The following is a 23,998-nucleotide window of genomic DNA, read 5'->3' as shown; positions in this document are numbered from 1 at the left end:
AGCTAATAATTTATGCTAAAAATGTCGATATCCGAATTGATTCTGTTCATTATAATTGTTCTGTTAATGTTGTTCTCCCCACCGGCATGACCATTGGCAAGTTAGTCCTGCAGGCCGGGAGATAGTAGAATAGTCTATGTTGTCGGTGACGTAGATAACCATCGGGAACATAGAAATGAATGCTCTCCATGATGACCGAGTTTTCAAACCATCCACGAATCAGTCTAAAGAAATGTGTAGCAATGCGCACATCTCTCCTGACCCGTAGATAGTTCATTCCGAGCATACCCAAAAGAAAGTCAGTGGGATAGAGCCACGGGTAGTAGCCATACTCCCTCGTGTACAGAAATCTCAAGAATTTCATCTGAACTCTCTCCAACATGAGAGAATACGCTAGGGGCTCAGGAGTCGAAAAGTCTTATGTAAATTGTTACTAATAGTTTTCGTTCAAATCTGTAAGAATCACAGATGAGATTTTCTGTTCAAGTTGCATTTTTTAAACGATTTTTCTTGATGAACTTCTTTTCTTAGCGATATTTGTTTATTTTTTAAAGCATTGTTATTCCTTCACAATTTAGCTAATAACACTATTCTTAAACATTTTCCAGACGCCAGAATTTTTGTTTATACCCGCCAAAAGTATTGCTAATACTAACTTCTTTCTAAACATCCTGAAATTCGATGCAGTAATAATTAGCGTGGCGCTCAAAGGAAAACTTTAAGACTGAAAACAGATGTTAAAATATTTGTTTTGTCTACCACAAAGAAAAAGATTTTGTAAACCGATAAATTAAAACATCTAAACAAACGTGTCAGGCGGGCCCAACATAAGTAAACACTACCTTTTGTTACTTTTATTGACTACTGTTGGACAAAGATAGGTTTAATGGCATGATCTCTTTATTTATTTAAAAAATATTCACATATTCGAAATTCTATTGACATCTCTTGTTAGAAGCATTCTAGAATAAAACTTAAATTTGGTTACCTTTTTCTAATAATCAAATTAAGGGTAAACGCGACGCTTGTTATATTCTACGTGTTCATAGATGGCGGCAATTAATTAATTTATCGAATTACGCTTGTTGCAAGGTATTGCTTTCTTTAAAATTAAGACAAATTATTTGTTTGCGCCCGTACATACGCAATATGAATATGAATAAACAGTTTAGTCGGTAAAAAAGGAAGAAAGGCATACAAATACAATATTGGATTGAATCACTGATACAATATTGTATTTATATGCCTTTCTTGAAAGAATTGAGTTTTTATACGGACAAAACTATTTATTAATATTCATATTGCGTATGTACGGGCACAACCAAATAATTCGTCTTAATATTTTAAAGCATAACTTGCTAAACATGTATTTCAGTGAAATAATTAAAATAGCGCCATCTATCAAAGAGCAGATTATGAATCCTTTTAAGTTTACCCCTGTAGCATTCGAGAAGAATCCATTGAATAATTTATAATAAGCAGCTCGACGCTACTTAGGTACGTACTTGCTACTTAGGTACGTACTCGCAGTCAAAATCAAAACAGAGCAACCTACGTACTACAAGCACCTACTTGTCTATTGACGACAATAATATCGCAAGTCCGTCTGTCACATTACGAGAACTCGCCAGAAGGTTCGAGTCTACCGCCTAGGCATAATTGCCGCACCGCCGAAACTGAAAGGGCCAGACCGAGCGAGTGGCCTCGATTTAGTTGCCATTTAACTACCTGCTGTTGCCACCGGCCGAACAGTATAAATAAGCCCGACGCAGCGAGTCAGTCAGTCAGTCATCATTCTGCCGCCAACGATTAACTAATATCACGAGTGCGCTCCCGCGCCCCCGCGAAGGACAAGATACCCGGCTTCGCCCGTACCATCATGGACTCTATCGGGACATCATCTTAGCGCCTTGTCCAGATCGCCGTCCCTGGCAAGCGCTACTCGGATTACAAGCGCCCTGGTTCCAGTGTCTCTGACCAGCGCTTCTTCCACGCCACCATGACCACCACGAGGACACGCAGCATCCTCACTGGTCTACGCCGCTCCCGCTCAAACCGCCTACAAGGTCCGCCGCACCTTCGGCCTTCCGTCAGCACTGGAGTATTGATTCCCCAGATCGCCAGAGCCTGACAGTCATCGAGTCCGATCTCAGCGCGCCGTCGCCAACTACCGCCTGGACCACATCACCGCAGCAACCGGAGTATTCAACTTCTGTCCTACATCATCTCCTCGTCACGGCAACTGACTCAATAAACACTGTGACCTTCACGACACGCCTTTTATTTTGTGCCTCACACCACTGATCCCCAAACCCCTAATGAGGTCACTGCATAACAGTTTTTTTGTTTATGTTTCTTCTTTTACTTTGTAAGACAAGATTTATTTCATTTACTTTGCATTCATGTATATTCTTTTGTCTTGTTTACTTATATATTTTTTTAAATTTTACCAAATTAATTGCAACTATTAGGTACAACCTGTAACTGAATACATCAAAAAACATTTTCCAATTCCGTGTCCGTCCGTGACCACTTGGCTAAATTGGCGGGCATGAAGTCCGTAGTCCGTAGAGGAACTTATCGCATCATTTTACTAATTGATTCGTCAATAGAATATTTCGTGTCAACCGTTTAGATATGCACGATTCGTTTCAAAATATGTGACCATAAAACGTAAAGGTATCGCAGTCAGAGTTGACACGAACGCAGTTCTTTCAATGTGGGTGGCGGGTATGGGTACCGTCGCTCCGGAAACCATTTATTGGTTAACCAACATCCCTACTATAGGTAACCCTTATAGGATTTAACAGGGGTACCCGGGGTCATCGGGTGAGGTGTGTTCAGGATATGCGCCTGCCCTCAAGCTGCGTTGAGTGCCAGATCTTGAGAGAGGAGCACATGGTCCTCAGTCGAAATATTTATCTATAAAAAACACATTAAGGCGTCGTAAAATTAAACCAAATATTGAAAAATAAACAGAAAATAGTAAATCATTGAAGAAGAAGATAATACTAATAAATCTAAACGAAACACGAAACAGAACAAGACACAGAAAAATAAAAAGATAACGGTCACAACTAGGAATTGAACCCAGGATCTCTTGTCTTACAACAGGCGTCTTAAGTATAACCTTCAAAATAAGTTAAAAAGAAAAAGGTATTCATGAATTTATTATCATTTATTTTTTTTAAGTAAGGTATCTCATATAAATAAAAATCGGATATGTTTATCCGAGACACTATCCAAGTTACAAACCAATTTCATTAGAAACTTTGCTTACATTTAAAAAGGTAGATGCCAAAAGTATGAGAAAAATTAGTTGCAAGATGATATTGTTAATTCTGAATTTGAAATATGATATCGACAAATATTACGCTTAATATTACCGAATTTATTTCAGAAAGAAGAATATCAAATATAATATAATTTAACTATAGAAACTACGTAGCTCTGTTTATCTTACCAAAGTGTTGTAATTTTCTTAGGACGGGTTGTTACGGAGAATTTGAACAATTCATCAAATTTCAACGTTCATTTTCAAGTTCTGTGAAAGATTTTTTCAAGATCTGTTTTTATTTCAGTTTTGTCAAGCAACTAGCCTACAATGATATAATAGCAGAACTTGAATAGGACTTTCACAGAACCCGAAAATGAACGTTGAAATTTGATGAATTGTTCAAATTCTCCGAAACAACCCGTCCTTAGTATTATATTTTTCCATCTTGCATGGTGAAGTGTCTAGTTTCCTATTTATTTCGTTTTACATTGTTTTTGTAAGAGATTGTGTTTAATTATGTCTTTTATTTTCTTTTTTGATTTTGTTTTTTTTTTTTTTTTTGTGTTTATTCAGATGTTCTTTGTAAATAAAATTAGAAAATAACACGTAAAAGCCAAGCCGAGCGTGATTTATAAATAAAAAAAAAATAATAAATAGGCCCCAGTGGTTGAGTGGTTTAAGACGCCTGTCCCGGTAAAACAAAAGATCCTGGGTTCAGTTCCTAGTTGTGATCGTTATCTTTTTTATTTTTCTGTGTCTTGTTCTGTATTATGTTTCGGTTAGATTTATATTATCTTCTTCGTCAATGATATATTATATTGTTGGGTATGACCTTCAAAATAGGTTAAAAAAAGGTAAAGAAAGAGAAAATAGTAAAGCTATGGGAGGAATTTCTTTTTTGATTCATACCGAGATTTGGAAAACTTCGATATTTGTATGCCTAACACTATCGATAGAATATCTTCACATAGCGTGCAGTTTTCCAAGTTATCACGCAAATATGAATAAAAATAAGTTATGATATCACCATTTTTAGCAAATTAAACAACGAGCTTAACGTAAAAAAATAGTTTTATTTGCAAAGATGGTTGGGTCATACTATTTACTTTTACCAAGAGGTTTATTTATTTATCCGCAGAGAATTGAAGAAAATGTGATTTAACGAGATTTTTAATAAAAAATGTATGTAATATAAAGACGACAAAATATTATGCAATTAAAATTAGTACATATTGACAATTTATATCTGCATGCAGCCAAAACACAAAATATAGAATGATTTTTTTTTAACTTTGACTGCATAGAAATTTGTCAAGCTATACTTTTAATCAGGAATCATTTTGAAAGGTTCAGATTAGAGGGGAGAGTGATAGATACTATTATTATTGCCTGGTGAAAGACCTCAAAATGGAAACGTTCCTTGAAATGGCTTTAGCCGTTTAGTGACCACATGAGAATAGCCAGGCCAAAGATATTAGAAGAACGAGATGTGCTATGAGCAGTTCATACTGTGTGGAATGGTTTTGCCGAGTGTCGCCGGTTTTGTTCACCAATACTACTGCACACCTTCGCTTACGCTAAGGTATCCGCACTAATACATAGAACAGATTTCTGTACGTACACGTCCCGATACCGTTCAAAGTACCCTAATTAGGTAGTACTCCGCCTACGGTCCGGCGGCCAACATAGCATATCTCGTTCTTCTAATATCTTTGAGCCAGGCACTTCCCAATCTACCTCTTCCCTACCTCCTACCCCTCCACAAAACCCATCAGCCATACAAACTTACAGCAATGGAGGATGGGACTCTTGTGCGGTATTCACGTAAAACTGTATACCGAGAAAAATGAGTAATGCAAATTTATTAAGAACCTCTTTAAATTATTGGTAATCCAGTTAAAGCATGATTGCTGCAGGCCTTAGCGAATGAATGAACAGGTTTCCTGATAAAATTTTAATAATTTACGAATATATTATCACAATGTCGGAACACGTGTTCATGAAAATCCGAATATTTTCGCATTTCGTTATGATATATTATAAAGGCAAATTGCACGTGCACTTCCCTTGATATCATCAATGTAATTGACTAAAACGTTATCGAGAAACCTGTTATTACATTCCTTAAGGCCTGCAATCCCGTTTTTAATCGGATTACCAATAATAAATTGAAAAGATTCTTAATAAATAAGCAATACTCTTTTTTCTCCGTGTAAGGATTGGTTTTCTTAAAAATTCCAGATAATATATACGTAAATAGACTAAACTATATGCTATATTTGTGCGAATTTTGCGTAACGTATAAAACTGTCCGGTATGTTTGATCAAGTACACGACCTTGAGGAATTAAGTACAAGCGGCAATTTAGCGGCCCAGAGACCGTGACAAATTAAACATCTCGCGGCATTGTTCAAGCCAAACCACAGCGGTAAACCGCGACGGTGTGACGTGCCACGAATAGTACTACTTATACCTTATACCTAGTGTTTATAGTACGTATTACCTACTACCGGCTTAGAATAAACACACTGTACCTGTGCTTGTTCGCTCGGTGCTTAAACCATAAACCAATCAGCATATTTTGATGAAAAATGTAAACAAGGAGACTGTTTTGCAATACAGCTAATCGGTTTCCCAGTTGTATTGTATGATAGTTATACCTACGTACTAATAATAATTGTGAATATTTTCTTGGTGTAACCTGTACCTACTCATAAATATAACTAACAAAATGTGATGTTCTTATAAATAAGATTTTTATTTTGAAATGCCTAAGTAGGTATATACTTGTACGTGCATCTTGGCCATCGCACTATACCTTCACGTATAACTAAGTAAGTATAATATGCTTGTACGTTCCTCTTGGCCATCGCACTATACCTTCACGTATAACTAAGTAAGTATATGCTTGTACGTTCCTCTTGGCCATCGCACTATACCTTCACGTATAACTAAGTAAGTATATGCTTGTACGTGTATCTTGGCCATCGCACTGTACCTTCACGTATAACTACAGTAATTATATGCTTGTACGTGTATCTTGGCCATCGCACTGTACCTTCACGTATAACTACAGTAATTATATGCTTGTACATCCCTCTTGGCCATCGCACTGTACCTTCACGTATAACTACAGTAATTATATGCTTGTACATACCTCTTGGCCATCGCACTGTACCTTCACGTATAACTACAGTAATTATATGCTTGTACATCCATCTTGGCCATTGCACTGTACCTTCACGTATAACTAAAGTAAATCGTCAGGTTATATTTATATCCTAATAGGATATAATAGTGTCGGTAATGAAAATGGAATATCATCGAATTATTTTACTATCCTGCGTAAGGTTTTCAGGTTGGGTTAGGTTAGGTGTTCAGGACTCATTCACAACAATCACTCGAAGAAACGCAGCATGAATAGAAAATCACCTACGAGTATCCAGTTACCTGAAAATTTCGCGTATGCGATAATGCGATTTTACGAGAAAATCTTATTTTTTACGCGAAAAGCGAGAGTTTTACCGTGTTCACGAAAATAAGGAGAATTTCGCAATTTTCGGGCAAAAACGCGAATATTTATGTTTTTTAAGCGATTTTCTGATATTTTAGTATAAGAAAGTAATATTATACATTCTAAATATTTCTTGTCTTTGACATGACTATGAAAATTCATAAAATGGAATGCAGCAGAATTCTCGTCGAAAACGCTTCGTATTATTTTTAATTTGTCAATTTAAAAAAAAAGCAGTTCCGCCACTTTTTTTTTGCTGCAAAATACCAAAACTGAAAATAACATCACTTTTGTTGCAAAATACTAAAACTTAACATAACATCACTTTAGTTGCAAAATACTACCGCTTTTTCTGAAAAATCCACAAAAAAAGCGAACTTCAACAAAAACAACGCGATACTTTCAGGGAATTCTCTATTCATGAGTAGAGAATTCTCAATTCACAAATAAAGATGAAATTTAAAAAAAAACACTATTTACCAAACTTTTGTAGCTTTCTTTCATCAATTGAACGCAGCATTTTAGACCACTTACCTGAAAACAAAATAAAAATAAAATTTTAAATTAAAAAAAAAAAAATAGGCACAAAACGCATACGCAAAACAAAGTTTTTCCAATCTATGTAAGTACAGTGTAATTTTTTCGGTTGTCCGTTAATCAAATAATGAGCAGTATTATTTTAATAACAACACTTGAAATTCTCATGAATAATAAAATAATACTCGTTGGCGTTAACTCATTGGCAAATTATATTTTACGTCGTGAGTTTAATGACAACTACTACTAGACTTCTGTAAAACAAGTTTGCATTGACACACATTGTCGGACATTGGGCACAACGGTAACGTAAAAAATATCATTTAGTGCAGAATATTAAAACAACTGTGAATGGACCGAGGCATTCATAATATTGTATTAATTAAAAAATAATAATAATAAGGCAGACAAACAGCATAATATATTGAGGTGTGTAGGCACAGAAATTATTTTATCAAACAGACACGCATAAGTAATGCATAGAAAAAATGCAATAGCCACATTGTAAATAGTTTATTCCATGTTTTTTCTTGTGCATAGAACAGGCGGCACAACAATTTAGCATCATATTTAGAGATATTTAGCTACTGTATACTCCATCGGTGTCAACAAGAAAATACAAGTAACAATGACTTTTAAATGCATTAATCCTCCGATGGGCAATGTGCTTTTACCCTTTTGGATTGTCAATGTGGCCTGGCCAGGCCAGTGTGTATGAACGTCTCATACATGTGTTTATTAATACCACTTGCCAAAAAGTCAACGGAAAAAAGATAATCCCTTTTGAAAATCAAAATGGCCTGGCCAGGCCACAATGCCCATCGGAAGGTTAAAGATAATAACGACATAAAATTCTCCGATAATTTATATGAATTTTATAAAAGATCGTATGCAAACATGCCAACTATATATTAATTTGATGGTAGAATATCCAAAAAAAATCAACTCGTAAAAAAGGGTATTAAAAAATACATACTATAATACATCTATTTTATATTTTCGAACTAGTTGCGCCATCTCTTGATCCGGCTAGTAACCAATTTCAAAGAAAAAAAATGGTTTGACTGAGGATTGAACTTCCCTCCCTAGGGAGTCGAGTCTACACCGCCAACACCTAAGCCAAATCCTAATTGGGTAGTAGTGAAATTTATTTCATATAATAAATAAATACTGTAATTTTTTAAATAATAAAAGTCATGCATTTTCAGAAAAATGCGTGTGTGTGCATGAAGTGCCACCAAAAGAAGATATAATGCACTGTCATCGACAACCAGTCTATCTGCCGAATTTCAGCTTGATCGGATATCTGAACACATTTTTGAACAACTTGATAAGAAAAAAACGCATATATTTGGCTGTTATCTGTATGTATGATTGCAAGATTCTGCCCGAACTAAATGCGACTGAATCTTTTTCTGTCTTCCTAAGATTCCATTTCATTCAATCAAGAAAACAAAATAGATAGATTTAAAAATTTATCATCGAGTGGGCAGGTCAATACAGATCGACCATTTTAAAATATTCTAGTGTGTTTCAGGCTGTAGTCCGCAGGGTGAAGATATTCATGTTTATAGGCAACATTCAGCAGGAGAGGGCAGAGAAGGAGAACGAAAATAGTTTAAGAAATCTGACCATTAACTTTTGAGCTACAAAATATGTGGCCGGGTGTCAAGTGCCAACCCCTAAAGAAAAACTCTCGGGAGGAAAACTCTTGAGAGGAAAACTGTCGGGAGGAAAACTCTCGGGAGGAAAACTCTCGGGAGGAAAACTCTTGGGAGGAAAACTCTCGGGAGGAAAACTCTCGGCATGAAAACTCTCGGCACGAAAACTCTCGGCGCGAAAATTAAGTATTCTGTATTCGCTGGGCTTTGTGAACTAGGTGGGTGTTTCGTTTTCCTTGCTCTGCCACGAAGGTCGTTAATTTTGAAAATCGTTAAAATGTTCACGTCACGCCCCGTGCGCACTTAATCTAATATAAACAATTGACTTTGTCATTGTGTTTTATCTAGCCTTGTATTGTATATGCTTAACATTTATATTTATATTTGTGCTAAACGAAAATCCTTGCCAAAATATTGTATTTACAGAAGACACAGATACTGTAATATTTAAATAAACACTTGTTTTTATATAACAAAATATGATGTTTCCGGGTTAGCACATCTTCAAATTCAATTTACATAATATTATTTTTTATGGAAATCAATGTTTTTTAATCTAAATGCACATGTACTATGTAATGCACAAACATGCGCAGAGAAAATTTTATTATTGTTATTCCCCTTTACTGATAAACGTGTTTTAAATTTTACTATCACGTAGGCCGTAGGGCATGCAGGCCGTTTCCTGTTTAGTAAATTACGAATATATCTGAACACTTGATAATATACGAGTATAATGACGAAATGCGAAAATATTCGGAATTTCAAGACACGTTCCGACCTCACCTGTTAATGCCTGCAATCCTGTTTTTAACAGGATTACCAATAATTTGAAGAGATTCTTAATAAATTAGCAATACTCACTTTTCTCCGGTAGTGTTAAATTTAAAAGATTTTTATTTGTAAGGCCCTTAGGGTTCTACTCTTATGTTAAATTTAAAAAATTTATAATATCATTTTTTTTACTATTTAGCAGAATCCTTTTTTGTGTGTCTCGAGCAGAAATATCTCCCAAATGGTTAGCATGAAATTTGCATCGCTTTTTCAGTTTGTGATTTCTAGGTCAACACGTCTATTTTGAATATGAAACATTATTTCCACCAGGAGCTTAGAAACATTAAATAAACGGTAAAAAAAATTAAACAATATACCATTTTAGCTTCTTTCATTCAATTCAATTCTTCGGCATAGCCTGTTAGCAGAGCCATTGAAACAACAAACAAAACAATTGCCCATGAAGATCTCGCGAGCGCATATAAAAAATATACTCGTAGAAGAGCATTAACATCAATCATTTTTAAGTCTAATAGTTACAAGCGTTTATAGGCAATAAAATTAAAGTTGGCAATAAGTTGCCAAATTATTTCAGTGTGACCTCGTGTGACCAGTTAAACAGCCAATACACCTATCTCCCGAATATTCATCTGCTACTTTTCCTTGCAAACATTGAAATAAAGTTTGCCAATTATAATATTGTTCTTGCTTCGTCTGATATTAAAAATCTATAAAAATATTCAAATTGATTCGGAACGAACTAGTGCTTTATACATTAAATCGATGATTTGAACACCGAGGGACGAATCACATTTTAGGAAGACAAATTCAAATACAAATCGAATGCTTGTACAATTGTACCGCCCAACGTAAAATTTGCTTTTCCTTTCCTAAACATGCTCATTGCTCAACCTCCAGCGTTTTATGGTCATATATGACCGGGATCCATATTTTATAAAAGTATTTTTAATTTTTTTCTATCATGCGGAAATACATAATTTTTTAACGTTAGAAAGAGAAATAATAATTCTTTCCAGTTTACTGGAATCCATTAATAAAATTCTAAAAATAGCCAAAATGAATTATACACATTTGGCGCCGATATCGGTTTAACTTTAAAAATTATTTCTTATTTTTTTTATTGTTTGAACGAGATAAAAGTGAAGGTAAATTTTTCTTTCAATTTTTCCAAACAAAATTAATATTTTTAGAAATATCGAGTTCTCTCAATTTTTCTATGATTGGAGTAAAAACTTCTGTAAAAATGTGGTTAGCGTTTTGGACAACTCTTTTCACGTTTGATATTAAAATGTTATTATTTAAAAATAGTAACGTTTCTTTTAAATGCACACCCGAAATATAATTTTATCTAGTTTAAAAAACAGTGTTTGTTTTTACGGAAACTTAAAAAATAATATGTATATAGCGCATTTGAAATACACAGAAAACATTGCAAACTAAACGAATGTGATGAAAGCACTGAAGGGTTCTAAGGAACATAAATATATATCACTAAAATGGTTCCATGATAACTCAACACAGTGACAATTCAACACACTTTTAATAAGTGATATAAAGTCATTAGAAACGATGAAAAAAAATTGAGTGTCTGCACAATTAATTAAATTTATTCGTGAGGACGAATATTACAATTTTACAGAACGCGGAGACGGCGGCAGAAAGGGTAGAGAGAGTGGCGGTAGGATCGAAGGTTGAAACAGGAATGGATATTTCTCTTCTCCAGCTCGCTTGCGTCTAGCAGCGGATTAATTCACGATAGTATTGCCACATGTGGGAGGAAATAAAGTAGTCCCACATACCTAACCTAACCTAACATAACCTACCCTACATAACCAGTTGAAAAAGTTTTTGTTTCATCACTTTCCATGACTTTATATAACTTTTTTAAGTTGTGATGATTTATCCGGTTACCCACTAAAATAAATACCGGAATTAATTATCGCTTTCCCAATTAAATATCTTCCAATTATGTCATCTGCATGCGAACTTTATCTAAATTTCCCTAATAAACCATAAACAGTGTAATCTCAAGTGACCTCACAGGTAAGTATGATCCTGTATTTATGTTAACTGTTTGTACAGAATATAAATAAATAATAACATAAGTTCATTGGTCAAATGCATTGTATATATAGTTTTGTATTAGTGATCTACGAACATAGTTCGCCATAAGTTAATGCGTAGTTTATAGATAGATCATTGTAGAAATATACTGTATATTTGTACATCTTTTTTTTTTTTTTTTTTTTTTTTTATATATACAATAATATTATTATTGGGTTTATAAAAACAGTTTATTTTTAAACAAGTTCTGCTGTGTAATTATTATTACGCGTGACAGCTGTTTCAGCAACAGTTTGATAATGCCTTTAGAGGGCGAAACAGCTGTCACGCGTAATAATAATTACACAGCAGAACTTGTTTAAAAATAAACTGTTTTTATAAACCCAATAATAATATTATTGTATATATAAAAAAATAAAAAAAATAAAATGGAGTTCTACAAATTAAACTTAATAACAATAAAAAAATTTGTACATCTTCCTTGAGGTGATTTTGTGGCACAGTCTGTCTGTGCAGATAGAGAAACAATATCGCGTGTTGCTTTTACGTCCAACAGATAACGCTGTTTAAAAAAAGCATGTTAGTCTAACAGATGGCGCGCTTTTTAAAAAGAGGCATGTTATTAGGTACCTGTCACAGGTGACATATATAAAATATAGGTATTTAAAAAACACGCGAATTCGAATGCAGTGTTGTGTCAAAATTTCAAAGCAATCAATATTTTTATTTATACATATAGATTGGAGTTTGAACGAATCGTTAAATTGTTAAAGATTCTTCGAAATACTCGAATGTTAGTTATAGAGTGAACGTATCAAACGTCAATTTCAACGCAAATTTTGGAAAGGTTAGAGAGAATGTAGTGTACGAGGGTAATCTGAAAAGTTTCAGACGTAACAAAGAAATAAGATAAAATAAATAATATTTTCAACCTAATCTCCTTTAAGTCTATACAGTTCTCCCAGCGATGCTCCCATCTCTTATACCCGTCCAAATAATAGTTGTTGTCTTTCTCTATTCAAAATAGTTGTTTGCGAAGGTGATAAGGCTTCTTTATTCCACGAAAATTACTGTCCTCCGAGTTCAACTTTTAACCGAGGGAATAAAAAAGTCTCTAGGGGCTAGATCTGGTGGGTAAAAGCGGTGGTCAAGAAGTCCACTGTTTTGTCTGTGTTTTGGTTTCTGGAGTTTAATGGTGTATCCAAGTTTCGAGGCTCAACTCGCAAATGTATACGCAGCATTATCAACAATATAATAGATACTGAAGTACACAATTCAGTGGCAGGGTGTTATTTCATCAGCAGCGCATATTTATTGCCAAGTAAGACTTACTATTTAGTATTTGGCGAATGCAGCGATAAGCGTCATTCAATTATTTCCGCAACGTTTAACAATCCGCTCGAGGGTCATAAAAATAAGTGAAATTGTAGGTTTTATCTGAATTTAAAAAATAGGCAACTATTTGATTTGAAGACGTGAAATGTGTACATTTTAATGTTAACTGTGGTGAATAGAGACGTTTTTCTTGACAACAACTCTATTCTAAAACAACTCTTTTACATTCACAAATACAAAAGACAAGAAATAACAACAAACAGGCACATTAGAAGCACTAGATCTCGCAGGGTCAAAAACATATCCAACAAGCAACTACAAATACAAAATTTGGATAAAAAAATTCTTATACTGTGGTACAAGAAATCAAATTTGGTACAGGTATGGTACAAAATCCTTGTTTGTTCTACTTGTTATTTAGGTCGGCTTTTATATTTGTTACTTTGTATATTACCACATCAACGATCTGTGAACATTATTGGTCTGTTTTTTTCATTGTCCTTTGTATATTATATTAATATCAAGACTGTTAATGTTCCTTAAAATAAGTAAATCCCACTCTCATTCAAAAATTACAACAACCATAGACATATGAATATTAGTAGACCTGCCCTAAGTGATTAAAAGCGTATTATCCCCACTCCCCATACCGGTTCCATTGGAGCCGGCTGTGCTCGCGTATGGCCTCAAGTGAAATTTGAAAACGTGACGTCATCATTCTTGTGCGAACAACTATGGTCGAGGCATCATCGGTTCATTTTACGAAATAACACGGCAAAATGTTGACTTGTACTATGAAAACTTGTAAAAATAGATGTGAAAAAGAGAATAAACCCAATTGTCGTATTACATTCCATATATAAGCATTATTTTACTTTATTTTAAGCATATTCACATCGTATAATATGAATCAGTTGTTACTATCACATCGAGAAACGTCTGGACGCGAAACACAAAGCTGGTTGGTTGCTGGGAAGTAAATTATGAACATTTATAAAAGTGTCTTAACTAAATACTTAAACGAAATATTCGACTCTGAAAATAGAACCGAATTTTTTTGCCGAATTTGGACTTCGCAAATTTGTTCATAACGTGGCGAGTAATTTGCGCTCCCATGTAAAAATGTCTATTCATTCAAAAGCAGATTTTACTTTTAAGAAGTAAATGGTGATATTATAATGCGAGATGCCTATTTACTGTCAGATTGATTTATTGACGAATCACAGTCAGCTTCACTCCCTTCGTTCTTCAACAGTTGATTTTACCCCTCGCCATTATCTTCTCGTCTATTAATTCCTATGTCTGTGACAACAACAAACATTTAAAACCCAAATAAAAAGATAGATACAAAATATAGGAAGATCGGATATAGCATACTAACACCAAATGTAGACTGAAATAGAAACCACACAGCTGCACTAAAAACACTACATAATTATTTAGAATTCTTTCAGTAATTTCATATTATAGCGTAATCTTTACCAGTACTTTGTTGAATCCTACAAATTATAGTATCGTTGGTAATATAGTTTAAGTGATTCGTCTTTTATGTAGTATTGTTCTAGATTCTAAATTATTTTTCGTTAATGTTACATGTTTTACTAATATTTTTTTTTTCATATTCACTTTATAAGTTTACTGTAAATCATGCTTTAATTTTTTTCGTATAATTTTCGATAACTCGCTAGGTATATTATGTTCTTTAAATCCATGAAAAAGCCCGGCTGGGCGTAAAACAAAATAAAATATTATACAAATAATTAAATTTTAGTATGTAATCATGAAATTTTCAGCACGGGTTATCCCAGCGCATGAGCGCTCCCTAGCGGAATGAAGAGGTGCCTAGCGGGATTTAAAAAGATTTAATTCATTAAAAATCAGGTTTTAATGAAAGTTATAGTAATACATAGAACAAAGTTACTTTGATACTCATGCATGAGTAATGGCCTCCGTAGTCGAGGGGTAAGGCTCGCGACTAGCAAGCCGGAGTTCACGGGTTCAATCCCGGCATGTTTATTTGATTTGTGAACTATTTCACATTAAAAATAATATATAGTACATTTGCAGCACGTTTCAGAGTGGAAGTACTATCAATATCGCCCTGGGGTAAGACCACCATTCAGATTTGAAACTTTGATTGGAATGGCTTTAGCCGTGTTTGGTGACCAGATCTGAATAGCCAGGTACTTCCCCACGTTCCTCTCCCCATCTCATTCCCTTCTCCACTACCTTCAGCCTCATAACATACCCCAATTAGGGATACCACAGTCACAATGGCTCGAGACGGTTAGGAGCAGTTGGGATTCTTTAGCGGCTTCACATAAAAAGGAGAATAAGATATTTAGTTATAATTAATATATTTAGATTTTCTTCAAATTCTTCATCAAAATCTGAGTTAATATCTTATCCACAAAAATAATTTGGACTGGGAGTAAATCACAGACAGTTTTAGGGTGGGTCTCATAAAAGAAAAATATTTCACAGTTACCATTAGCGGAATTAATGCCTTGTCTGGATCAGTCTATTCGGCCCAATTGGCAAATGGCCTTATAAACGACGTTGAGGAGGCCAAACTACTGGATTAAACTTGACTCGGTAAAGGACTAGTTATAAAAATTGTCGACAGAGAGAAAATATTCGCGACGCACAGAAGCGGTGGAATTAAAATCAATCTAACACTTTATTTTTAACATATTACATAAGTTTGTTCAAAAATATATTAAATATCGGTTTAATAATAAAAGTATTTAAAAAATAATTAAATTTATTAATAATAAATACAATAATTAATTTAACATTGAAAGTTTTTACTTTGATGTCATTTTATTGTCTATGAAAGTGGGCGGGACCACTTAAGATAATCAACGGATAAGATGTTTGGAAACAGGCGAATCGAACGTTACTGAACGAATCACTCGGCTGGTCAGTGCTAGATCTTACTGAGATTTTCAGAATAATTTTCATTACGGCTTTTAGGTTTTAATTAGTGTCATTTGCACTGCATATTGATTTGCCATTTAGGTGTGCACATGAGAGACTTTTTAGTTACAATACGTTTTAGTTGCGGCAACCGCAATTTCCTCCGTGGCAAAACGATATACGCCAATTATATGTAAAAACACTACTAAACTACATTTTCGACCAAAAAAACAAACCCCAACAAACACAAAATATCACTAATAGACCGGTCAGAAAAGCGTATAAAAAACATAAAAACTCCGACGGTAAACACAACCTTTGGACAAAGACACCATAAATACCACGCTATTAAAGCATTCAACAGTCTTCCACTTGAAACAAAAATTGAGGAAAATAAAAATAAATTCAAACACAAAATAAAAAAATGGATTAAAGAACAAAAAAAACAATATTTCCAAAATTCTATAACATAAAAGAATAAAACATATACACGCAACACAAAAAAAATATATATAAAATACGCAACACGCACAAACACATAAATCATTATAAATGCCGATTTCCATTCTCTTTTAATATTTTTCTTTTAGTGTGATAATTAGATTTTAATTTCTAATCTTTATTTTTAGTTTAAATTTATCTTTATTTTAATGTTGTTTTTTGTTTAAATGTATAAATTCTTATATTATAAAATGGGGGCCTCAGCACGGGTAAACAACCCAGTGAGGCCAACATTACTGAATTAAAATATAAAATACTGTAAAATAATGTATCAATAATAAAAAAAAAAAAAAAAAACGATTACATCTAATTATCTTTGGAGACTGTTCCGAATTCAAATTTTATACATATTACCACATTTCCTTCAAGTACCCACCCAAGTACTACCCATACATAAGTGATATTTTTGTATGTATTACTATTTCGTCAGTCGCCGTCTTCAAATTGAGTGCACACACGAGAGACTTTAGTTGCGGCAACTATTTCGTCTAAGTATTTATTGGAGGATTGGTCTCATTCGGTCAATGATCGGAGAACAAGAAAAATATAAAAATGGACAATGATTCTATTCTTATTATTAGATAGGTCTAAGTATTAACTTGTGCATGGGTAGTAAGTACTTGGAGGAAATATATTAGTATGTGTGGAATTTGAATATTTTTTGTAAAGCATTTTTATGCCCGCAAAAGGTTGCAAATAAAGTCACTCGTCTGCGAGCGCCCTAAATCCGTGGACTTTGTTCGTTGCACGGCAAGAGCCACAATCGGTATGATTAAATGTCCCATGCAATATGTTCGTTTGTTTTCATTTTCTATGATTAAAACAGAGCTCTGGAGGCAGAACTGTAATATGAATGAAGCATGCACGTTTCTATTTTAGCCTGCATGTTTCTGCCTACTATGTTAAATGCCTCAATTATTTATTTTAGAGTTTAGACACTGCACAGATGATAAACACGAACACACGATTAACTTATAAACAAGTTAGCACGGTGGTTTGTTCATCTCCGCTTGTGAATTTTCAGTAGCTTAATATATTAACTACATTGATTGTTTATATTCACAACAAGTATTTACGATTAAACACAGTTTGTTCAATTTGTGTTACAAATATTAGGGGAAAAGGATTAATTATAATGTCACTAAACACGGCAAAACCATGTCAAGCAACGTTGATTACTGTACAAGATTAACGGCGTAGAGCTAGTGGGACTGCGGCATCCCCAATTTCGGGAACGTTGTGAGTTTGGAAGAAGTGGGGAGAGTGATGAAGATGGGAAAGAGGCAGGTAGAAAGTTTCCTGCTTATTCATATATGGTCACCAAACATGGCTTAAGCCACGTCAATCAACGCTTCTATTCTAAAGGTGATCTCTCATTAGGGCGATACCTAAGGTACCTACCTACCCTACAACACTGGAAAGAGATGCAAATATACCATATCATAATATATAATACACCAGGTAGGTACTACTACAGGGTTTTCCAATAAGAGGTGTTATTTTGATATTCAATCGTAAAAGATCAATGGTTTCGTTGCTTGTGTGGCACGTAGCGCCGTCTTATTGAAAGTAAACGTTGTCCAGATCAATACCATCCAATTCCGGCCATAAAAAATCATCTCTCGATAGCGCAATCCATTCACCGTAACTGTTGCTCCAGCCTCATTTTCAAAAAGTAAGGTCCAAAAGTAACATCTACCGAAATAGCGGGCTATTCAAAATAACACCTCTTATTGGAAAACCCTGTACATTGTTTTATATAAAATATATGTAAGGTTTGCGCTAACAAAAAATGTCCAAAGCGAAGATAGCAATTCACAGTGGAGTGCTGGTACGCACCCTGATGTATGGCAGTGAGGCTTGGAACTGGCAGAGGAAGGATGAAAGTAGACTTGATGCGGTATTCTTCTTTAGTTCGTAGTCAAGTCGAATATAATTCTTCTATCAGGTCCCCTCACTTCAAAATCCACTCTGGCTCCATTGAAAAAAGTCAGCATAAATTCCTAAGATTCATTAACTATAAACTCGGTCTACCAATTGAAACAATAAACTACAATCACTCGATGAAAGAACTAAACTTATTAAAACTCTCAGATAGAAGACTTGTTTCCGATTTTTATTTATAAAATTGGTAATTGTATTATAGACAGCCTGATTTATTAAGTCTAATTACCTTCCATATATATCAATAAGAACTTGCAACTTTTTAATTGCAACAAAAATATCACAGGTATCCTTATATCTATCACAGGTAAAGATTGCATGCAGTTGGCAATGTTTTCTCCGAAGTAGTAGATGTGTTCAACTGCACGGAATATAGTTATAAGAAGGCTATAATAACATACCTCAAACACAGTAATCAATGTCAGGAATGATAATAATCTTCTGCATGGCTCCTTGATATCTTATAGTGTTAACTAACATATGTATTATTTTATTAAAAATTATTTTATCTTATTTGTATTTATTATTGAATCGCTGACAGCCCTGCATTGTTAATGCCAAGTTGCGATGCCTACTCAGCTATTCCAAGTACAATTAATTTTGTGGGTAACAATAACTCACCTCATACTTCGACTTAAGACAGGACTTATACAAACCTAGTATAAAGTAGTTCAACTATTGTTACACTGGTTAACTGGTACCTATATATATTTTTTAATTATGCATTGTCTTACTGCACTTATATTAATAACTGCATCACTTGCAATAATGTTTATGTTTACACATAACTTTTCTTTAAATTATTGCTAGTATTATCCTGTTTACCACTGTACGCTTGTAATTCGAGTATCACTGTATTGTAAAAGCCATTATGTGGCGTTTGAATAAATAAATAAATTATTATTATGCAGAAAAAAAAATTAATAAAAAATTCACTAATTTTCATGATTTTTTTTTCAAATTGCGTCCGAAATCTTTGATTTCATAGAGGTGTATATTTTAATTATTCTGTGGTTAACTTCAATATTTTAATAAAGAGCTTGTTTTTTTCTCTTTCTAACGCCGTTTATATCGTATTTCTAACTATGACGGTAAGGGAGACAAAACGATTTCTATGAGACCATATGAGCTGGTCCGAAAAGCGAACAGATTGTCTCTACGGGTGATAATTAATTTTTGTTCCCAGAACCGAACAAATTAGCTTGAGGAGTTTTTCACTTAATAATTTGAATTAATCATTTGAATTCAGCGCCATTTTAAAACGGCAAACAATTATTATCACATTGATGAAAAAAACGAGTATAACTTTCTTATCCAGTTAGGCTATGTATTAGGTTACCTAAGGTTAAAATAAATACGTAAACGTATGTTTCGTCGAATAAAGACTAGTATATTTATTAGCTTCTTTGTAAAATATAATTTTATAATTTCGATATTACATAAACTGAATAAAGTATGCATGTACGTATTTAAAATAAAACATACAATATTTACCTTTATCAGTTGCCTGCTTGTTTGAAGTGTGTGCTGTCAAAAAAACATAATAACGTACTCACACACTGGGTCACTGACATGAAAACAAACCAGTTGATTTCTCTTTCAACAATCCCAATCAGTCCGAAATAATTGTATAACTGAGCCGCCGATTAACACTAAATGGCATTCTGATTTACGTTATTTGTTCGTTTGTAGTTTGTAGACATTTCACAATATAAACAAAACAACATGCGGACCATCGGCGGGGACGAATCAAAACTTAGCGTTGCCAGGTCTAAAATATAAAATAGAAACTCCCTAGCAAAGGCACCAAAAAATCCCCAGAAAATAATTTTTAAAATCGGCAGATTTAGATAAGATTTTAGATTCTCATGGCCAAGAGTATTGGGGTGTTAGGTACGCCAAGTTACGCTCCTTCTCTTTTAGAAAACATTAAAGACAGCCTTACAGTGAATTAATTTGAAAGAAAACTAATGTCACCTTACCAGTTTATGTAAGATCTTTCGACTTATAAAGAATTGATTATCTCAAAAAATTTCCTCGAAAATGTTTGATCCATTTCACCAGAGAACCTAAAAAAAAACGAAAAAATGGGTGTGTCAAGCCTACGCAAGACAGAAGTGAAACTTCTAGTATTCTTCTCTCTCTCTCTTTTCATTTCATTCTCTCTTTTTTTCTGTCTATTGACATATTTATAAGTAGCATGTGATAAAAAAAATTAAAAGTTATAAAAAAAGAAAAAAAAAATTAGTTAAAGCGGGGATCGAACCTCGGTTCTTCACGACCACAGTCGTGCGCTCTGCCTGTAGACAGCGAAGATGAGTTAGGAGAGTGAGTTAAACTAGGTATATAATATTAGCTAGGCTCCTATAGCGAAATGATCCCGTTTTTTCGTCACGGTCATGAGTCGGTTTTACTCCGGTCCTCGAAATTGCATGACGCGCGTAAAGAAGTTTCACTTCAAAAAATTCCTGCAAAGTTATGGATGTAATTACGATCTTTTTCAAGCGCGTATGTAATGATTATTTTTATCAACGTCGCATACACCTTGCTAATGTTTTCAGTATTATTAGGGCTTTTTTATACTAATTTTCATATATTTATTGGCAGGTAGAGTAGAAATTAATATTGTTTAGCGTTTGCCAACGACCATACCATGTTGAACACACCGGTTCTCGTCCGATCACCGAAGTTAAGCAACATTGGGCGCGGTCAGTACTTGGATGGGTGACCGCTTGGGAACACCGCGTGCCGTTGGCCCATTTTTTATGGTAATTTCATGTTTTTTTTTATTTTTTTATCGTTACTATCATTAATAATATCATAAAATTCTTTAACTTTTCAAGTATGCTACAGGCCTAAAATATTACTTAGTGGATTGATATTATGGTCAACCATTGAAAAAAAAAATTCCTGCAAAGTTATGGATGTAATTACGATCTTTTTCAAGCGCGTATGTAATGATTATTTTTATCAACGTCGCACACACCTTGCTAATGTTTTCAGTATTATTAGGGCTTTTTTATACTAATTTTCATATATTTATTGGCAGGTAGAATAGAAATTAATATTGTTTAGCGTTTGCCAACGACCATACCATGTTGAACACACCGGTTCTCGTCCGATCACCGAAGTTAAGCAACATTGGGCGCGGTCAGTACTTGGATGGGTGACCGCTTGGGAACACCGCGTGCCGTTGGCCCATTTTTTATGGTAATTTCATGTTTTTTTTTATTTTTTTATCGTTACTATCATTAATAATATCATAAAATTCTTTAACTTTTCAAGTATGCTACAGGCCTAAAATATTACTTAGTGGATTGATATTATGGTCAACCATTGAAAAAAAAAATTCCTGCAAAGTTATGGATGTAATTACGATCTTTTTCAAGCGCGTATGTAATGATTATTTTTATCAACGTCGCACACACCTTGCTAATGTTTTCAGTATTATTAGGGCTTTTTTATACTAATTTTCATATATTTATTGGCAGGTAGAATAGAAATTAATATTGTTTAGCGTTTGCCAACGACCATACCATGTTGAACACACCGGTTCTCGTCCGATCACCGAAGTTAAGCAACATTGGGCGCGGTCAGTACTTGGATGGGTGACCGCTTGGGAACACCGCGTGCCGTTGGCCCATTTTTTATGGTAATTTTATGTTTTTTTTTATTTTTTTATCGTTAACATCATAAAAAATTTTATATCATTCTTTAACTTTTCAAGTATGCTACAGGCCTAAAATATTACTTAGTGGATTGATATTATGGTCAACCATTGAAAAAAAAAAAGGCGTTAAAAACAAAAAAATAATGTGCGATGGCCGAGAATCGAACTCGGATCAACTGCTTGGAAAGCAACTACGCTGACCATTACACCACCAACGCCAGTCGTCGAGATGAGCTAAGAAGCATTTATATTTTACTTCAAAACTTTGACTAGATCAAATGAACTTTAATCGGTCCCGCATTTTCGTTTCGGTCATGACTTGGTTTTACTCCGGTACTCGAAATTGCATGACGCGGGTAAAGAAGTTTCACTTCAAAAAACCTAAAAGGTGACTGGTCGACTATTAGGCTACTTCAGAGACAAGTTATTTAAATCAGCCAAATCACAATAATAATTTAAAAAAAAAAAAAAAAACATAACAAAAACCTCTTGAACTTACCTGTTACCGGTATTTGTATTGCGACCGGAAAAATGTGAGGAAAATTTTGAAATGGAATTCCGTAGCCACCCCCATCCCCCATGGATTTCGAAAAACTGTTTCGAATAATAAAAGGGGGAATTAAGCTCACGTAGAATATTTGTGGGGAATATGTGGGCAGAATTTATGCGAGTTCATTAGAATTACTGCAACTGAAATTCGGCTACATTAGGCTACTTAATGTTTGAAAAACGGCGACATTAGGCCAAGATCCGTTGGCAACACTGTTTATGCTCGCGACAGAGAGAGGAAGTACAACTTGAGATAGCTGCACGCGCCGGCGCGTGGTGTAAGCGGCCCACTCATTTATTTATGGGCCCACTGGAACCACTGGATGGAATGTCTGGGGAGAAGTCCCTACATCTGGGGGATTTTGAATTTCAAAGGGAGAAAGGAAGTTTTTTGTGAAAAAGTAATAAATCTGGGGGATTTTATTTAATCATGCATTTTGTTCAGTGGCCACGTGAGTAGTTTATTTATGGTGGCCACTGGCCAGGGGCATTTAACTAAGCTTTGGCCTCGAAACTCATTTGAAACCGCCACGCCCACCTCAAAATTCTTATAGAAAACGAATAATATGGCTAAAAGCTCAGATCTCATTGGTGAGAACAGAAGGATTGGTTTGATCTCTCGCTCTCTACCATAATGACTCGTGTAACAGAAAGAGATGACGGAATTTTGACGTTGACAGTTTCAAATCATTCAAACAAAATGACAGTGGTTTATTTATACACGCGGGTTGTCATTTTCTGCCGAAATACTATAATTTCCGTCGAAAATATTGCGTGTTAAAGTTGTTCGTGTACAATATATACAATATAAGCCAGTATAGTGTTAGCGAGTTACAAACATATTATATTCAACCTACCTACGTAAGTTCAAGTTTAAAGTGAATTAACAGTTTTAGGTTATTCGTTCGGTTTTTTGAACAATGCTTCATACTTGACATTATGTCTTCCTCCACAACGTATAAATGTTATTTATTATATCGATAAACTTATTCATGTTATTGATTAGTGTTATCCTGTATTATCTTATTGTTTTGGTGAAATTAAAGATTTTTAAACATATGTAACCATGAGTTCATGAGGCTGAAAAATGTCGGAATTTTTCGTCGTACTGTCGATGTTTTGGAAATTTTCTTCAGTGTTTTTGCAAATTTCTTGTCATTTTGGGTTTCTACTTCTCAGATTAACAAGTTTCATCTTAAGGAAATGCACTGTAAAAGTTTATTTTCTTAGTC

At 34.3% G+C, this 23,998-nt stretch overlaps 1 protein-coding gene and 3 non-coding genes across 4 annotated transcripts in view; 3 read left to right on the top strand and 1 right to left on the bottom strand.

The window, feature by feature from the left end:
- Vha100-2 (V-type ATPase subunit a family protein Vha100-2) overlaps positions 1-20,290 on the bottom strand; it is a 94,499-nt gene extending 74,209 nt beyond the window's left edge. The window contains exon 1 of the mRNA XM_089632330.1: positions 20,042-20,290. The gene's annotated coding sequence lies outside the window, so the exon portion shown is untranslated. The remainder of the gene's footprint in view (positions 1-20,041) is intronic.
- An 895-nt stretch (positions 20,291-21,185) lies between these two features.
- On the top strand, positions 21,186-21,304 carry LOC149422882 (5S ribosomal RNA). The gene has a single exon (XR_016302342.1). It is a non-coding gene; the product is annotated as a 5S ribosomal RNA (ribosomal RNA).
- A 323-nt stretch (positions 21,305-21,627) lies between these two features.
- On the top strand, positions 21,628-21,746 carry LOC149422881 (5S ribosomal RNA). The gene has a single exon (XR_016302341.1). It is a non-coding gene; the product is annotated as a 5S ribosomal RNA (ribosomal RNA).
- Positions 21,747-22,069: 323 nt separating this feature from the next.
- On the top strand, positions 22,070-22,188 carry LOC149422880 (5S ribosomal RNA). The gene has a single exon (XR_016302340.1). It is a non-coding gene; the product is annotated as a 5S ribosomal RNA (ribosomal RNA).
- Positions 22,189-23,998: the final 1,810 nt, after the last annotated feature.

Source organism: Hesperophylax consimilis, chromosome 6 (genome assembly GCF_061612785.1).
Source record: "Hesperophylax consimilis isolate HC1 chromosome 6, BYU_Hcon_1.0, whole genome shotgun sequence".
NCBI classification, from domain to species: Eukaryota; Metazoa; Arthropoda; class Insecta; order Trichoptera; family Limnephilidae; genus Hesperophylax; species Hesperophylax consimilis.
Note: the sequence above shows the minus strand (reverse complement) of the source record. Positions and strands in the feature narration are given on the sequence as shown.